General features: G+C 35.7%; 1 non-coding gene across 1 annotated transcript; it reads left to right on the forward strand.

The window, feature by feature from the left end:
• The first annotated feature begins 309 nt into the window (after window positions 1–309).
• Window positions 310–416, forward strand: LOC129890894 (small nucleolar RNA R71). The gene has a single exon (XR_008767082.1). It is a non-coding gene; the product is annotated as a small nucleolar RNA R71 (small nucleolar RNA).
• Window positions 417–5,180: the final 4,764 nt, after the last annotated feature.

The raw sequence follows: 5,180 nt of genomic DNA on the forward strand, positions 1-5,180 counted from the left end.
TTAAATGGAGCCTATTATTTCCCTAAAGCTAAGTTATTAAACTGAGTGGTCATCATGATGTACATGGCTGATATTTCAGCAGTCAAAGCAATGATTGCGTTGAATTCAAGTACCTCGACTGTCTTCTGCACCACTAGTTTGGCATTTCCTCCATTCCATTAAGGATTTCCTTGTGAAATACGATTTATCAGCATGAACAACTTTGCTTAAGTCTTCTCTAATGCCTATCCACCTGCTACTGAATCAAGAAGAATTTTAGTGTTAAGTTTCAAGCCCTTAATGAAGGTATGGACCAATACTTCATTAGCTTGGTGATGATATGGACAGTTTATCAATAAGGACTTAAACCTATCCCAAGCCTGGTATAAGTTCTCTCCTCCCTTTATTTTGAAGCTTGAAATCTCTCTTATTAACTTAGCTATCTTTCTTAGAAGGGAAAAACTTATCAAGAACTTCCGCACGAGATCATTCCATGAGGTGATGGTATTAGCTTTCTCTAACTTTAACAGCCTTTTTGCTTTCCCCAATAGAGACAAATAAAATACTATGAGCCTCACATAGTAAGGAGATACCCAGTAGGTGTATAAATATCACTAATCTCCAAAACAATTTGGATATGCATTTAGGTATCTTCGTGAGTTAAATTGGTGAACCATCCATTAGTGTGCAAAAGTTACACCATATTCTGTTTCAGCTCAAATCTACCCCAATGGCCGATTTCTTGATACTGGAAGTTGCATTGATTGGGAGTGGGATTGTCATATTACAAACTCTCATAGGTTACATTTCCTCAAGCACATATTGTTCACGCTTGATTTAAGGCACATGATACTATAAAGCCGTATGGTTCCTCTATTGACACAAAAATCGCTCAGGCTTTGCAAACGTCTCTATAATTTCCCATCTCTTTCCAATTTAATGACAAAAAGTACCTGCAAGAGACAGAAGCTAAGATAAAGTTGATAAAACTATGTACAAATTAAAGATATATGAAAGTTAAATATTCACCAATTTTAAAGTCCCTGGAAACGGTGCCAAAACTAGTTATTACCAATATCACATGCAAGTGTACACGATCAACTAATTAATATAGTGGCTTTTTTGAGCCGAATTATCAAACCCAAAGGACTTTAATTTAGCAGACAATTAACTTTCAAGATACTTCAATTAAATGCATGTGTGTGAAAAAGGTTTTGATTTGGTTAATTGAACTAACAATTGAGTTAAACTAAGTTAACTAGCCAACTATAATTTATCCAATTTCTAAAGGAGTTGGTCACAGACTTGGGGGACATTCCAGGGCTGCAACTTAGCATGAGTTTAAGTCTAATATTTATTACTTGTGAATCCGATGGGTTATCAAGTTATTGATTTACAAGGTTAATTTTATTATCATGGTCTCCGACCTCTAATCGTCTATCACAATTATTTGTCTAACTACATCATTGAGCGGGGATAGGCATGGACCAACTATGGAGTATTAATCTATCTTTTTATTTCATAACCAAATTCGGTAATCTAGGTATATCCCTATCGTAAATGTGAAACACTCTTACGTTTTACCCTAGAATGAACATGTTCCTTACATTATTTGTTCTATCCCTATATTCTCTTTCGAGTTTGAGAATGGATAAGAAATGTATCCTAATGGTGATCAAGCATTAAGATAATAGGAGCAAGAATACAAGAATAACTTATATCGATAAATCTATTTTCAACCAAAGAAATTAATATTCAAACCATAAAACTATAGCCACAACCTTATAATAAGGGAAATTAGCTACTCATGCTTTGGTTCATGATAATAGTTTATTTTCAAAGTATGGAGAATTCAAAAGATGAGAAAAGAGAAATAAACCCAAGTGTTCTTCTGAAAATAGCTCATCCCAATCGTCTCCTCGAAGTTGGAAAAAGAATAATCTATTAACTATTACACTTTAGGCATAAAAGTTGATGCTCTTCTCCGCGACGCGGTGCCATCACGCACTCTACTGCCTATCCAATTTTTCAAAGCCATTTTAAATGCCCAGTTCCATGATGTAGACTTGTGTCTATAACTCCTTTTTCATATGGCGTGAGCTCATTTACTGATTTTTTACGTCCTTCTTGAGCTTGGCTTCACTTCTTATACTTTTTTAGCTCCTTTTTCCTATTTTCCATCCTACAAAACACCTAATCATGCTTGGTAGCAAAATTACATAATCAAGCATAGAACACTAATAATGACATGGGATTTACTCTCGAACTTACACAAAACATAGGTTAAACTTGGATAATAGGCATATAAATAAGCCTAAAACCAGTCGTTAAAACTTGTACCATCTATCATATGATTACTGCTTAGCAGTAAGAGAGCTGTTGTGGTTGGAATCTCATAGAGTTTCGATGGCGCCGCCTATATGGACGTGTATCGCCTATTAACTTGTTGTAGTTGTGTTCTTGCTTCACAGGCGGACAACCAGGCGAGATTGGAACTCCAATAGCTTTCAAGTTTGACGTACGCAGTTAGGAACCATATGTCATGCAAGATCAGTAAGAACACAACTACAACAAGTTAATAGGCAATACATGTCCATATAGGTAGTTCCACCAAAACTCTGTGAGATTCCAACCACAATAGCTCTCTTACTATTAAGTAGTAAACTGTATGATAGATGGTACAACTTTTTCCATCATACCATGGGCTTTTACAGCTCTCCTTGCCTATGCACCCTCTAAAAGTTAGGGAATAAGTCCCACTCTATCATTATTGGTTTACATACATATTACTTTTGAAAGAGCACTATAATTACAACAAGCAGTGTGATGTTAAAATTACTCAAGTAGTTGCATTGAGCTGATATTGATAAACTTAAAGAGCCATTGAAATCCCAACAAGAAAACTTATTGAGTGTTTCCTTATCCTACTACTCCAACTACTAGACCAAAATTTCCATCTCCCCTAAAAAAGAAGAACAAGAGATACGCTTAGCCAACAATCATATTATTCATCACAAAATATGTACAAAGGTGTAGTATTTTTCTAAGGCTTGGAAAAGACTTAGATATGACTACTACTCTATCCTATTTACTTAGACTCTTAGGAAAGAAAACTAAGTAAAGCCTTAGCTTTTTCAAAGATTTTTCCAAGATGATCTCTATCTAAGACCTATGCTTCCTTTTATAAGCGAAGGTAGCTAATATAAACAACCAGATATTAAAACTTAAATTGCATGACACACTATTCTAAAAATAGACGAGCTCTATCCTATCTTAAAATAGTAAATCATTATTTAGATTTAATATTCTTATATAATATGATAAAAAACAACAAATGTTATTCAAACTAGGCCCCACCTAACATTTAAAGGAGCCTACTAAAATAAAAACACAAAAAACAAAAAATGTTGTGGGCATGTGACAACATGTGCAAGTTGGTGGGTGAGCAGCTTGTAGGTGACTTCAAGCAGGTGTATAAGCTACTTGTTGAGATCTTCCTAGTAGGTCTGTAAGCTACTTGTTGGAATCTTCCAAGAAGATGGATAAGCTAATTGTAGGCAATATTCAAGTAGGTATATAAGCTACCTGCAAACAAACTTGTCTAGAAAGTTTTCTGATAAACTTGCTAGAAAGTTTGGTAGCAATCTTGGCTAGGAAGCTTTGTGGTAAATTTTGACGGATAATGTAGGTAAATGGTAATTTGATAATGGAGATGTTAAAACCAAATGTCATTGTGCATCATATAATTATGCAATGGTTGAAGGTGTTGAAAGAAGGATTGAATATCCTTCTTTCATCCACCAGTCTATGCCATGTTTTTTCTTATACAACTCCTTATTTTCTAGGCTTTGTTTGAGAAACCTGGTGAAGCGTCTATTCCTATTGGATGGTCCTTCTACACTATGATCCTATTTTTGTGCATGGAAGAATGAATACTCTGGGTGTACTCTAAAAGGTTTGAGGATGGATCCTCCATACTTTCCGAATCCTGGAGCTCATAGAATGTCCTCTGTTCTATCATGATAGATGGATCAAATGAGTCGCTATATTATGTGAACAGTTTTAGTGGGTAGTTCCCCATGTTGGTTTGAGTGGCTCCTGGTGTTTTGAACATCAAGAGACAGCTGGCGGGTTTTCCTGTGCTTTCTTCATCACTGGTGATGTTTAATAAATTTTAGATCAATGTGTATGTCCTGAATTATTTTTGGAAGACTATTTATTTTGTTCTTATATCAAGTCTATCCTTGAGTTATTTGTAGATGTAAAACCCAATAATGAGATCTCTTCCTAGATTTCCAAAACTAAGAAGTTTGGTTCTAAATTGTATGCTCGGGAAGAATTCAATTATGATTGGATGCTTTGTGATCAGCTTGGTCATCAAGATATATTTTTATGGTTTGCTAAAATTCTAAAAGTGATAAATCCATTTATCATTGGAAAGAATTGTTGGGTTAAGGATGGATGATGCAGCTCATGTATCCATGAGTATGTTGACCTGTACTGGTCTATACCATTTGAATGAGTAGATGACCAGCTGAAAATAAGGAGTGTCCACCTCTGGGGCAAGGCTAACAATTTCCTTTTGTGCTTTGGAAATCTGGTACATGTTGTGGCCAGGTGCTTCATTAGTATTGTCATACTCACTTGTGGTCTCGTAGATATCTAAGGAGAAGAGAGTTTCACCCAATGGTTCGTCCTCCAAAGAGAAGACCAATTCAAGATCATCATCTTTGCTGAGATAGATGAATGTATGGTCTGCTATTTCATTAAAGAGCCGGAGAGAGTTGACAGACTTGTTAGATTGGGGGCAATTTCTCACAAAGTATCCATGTTTGTTGCAAATGAAGCAATAATTATTTTTCCTATACTTACATGGACTTCTTCTCTTGAAATTATTTAGTGTGCCTAGTCATCCTGAATCTATCATCTAGAGGACTAGGTAGCTTGAAATGTCTGGCCTGATGGCTTAACCAAGTCCAAACATATTTGGTGACTAAGTCACCTTGACTGCATGCTCTGTTAAGAGATGGATTGTTCTGGACAATCTATTTTAGAATAGATCTCTTCGTGCAAATGCTATCTAGGTCTTGAAAGATGGCTTGCCTAATGTAGCCAACCTGTGGGATAGTGATTTATTTGAACGTATCCTCGATGATCATCATGGCAAGTGTTTCTAACATTTTTGTCCTTTAAGCTACAGT

Source organism: Solanum dulcamara, chromosome 5 (assembly GCF_947179165.1).
Source record: "Solanum dulcamara chromosome 5, daSolDulc1.2, whole genome shotgun sequence".
Lineage (NCBI taxonomy): Eukaryota > Viridiplantae > Streptophyta > Magnoliopsida > Solanales > Solanaceae > Solanum > Solanum dulcamara.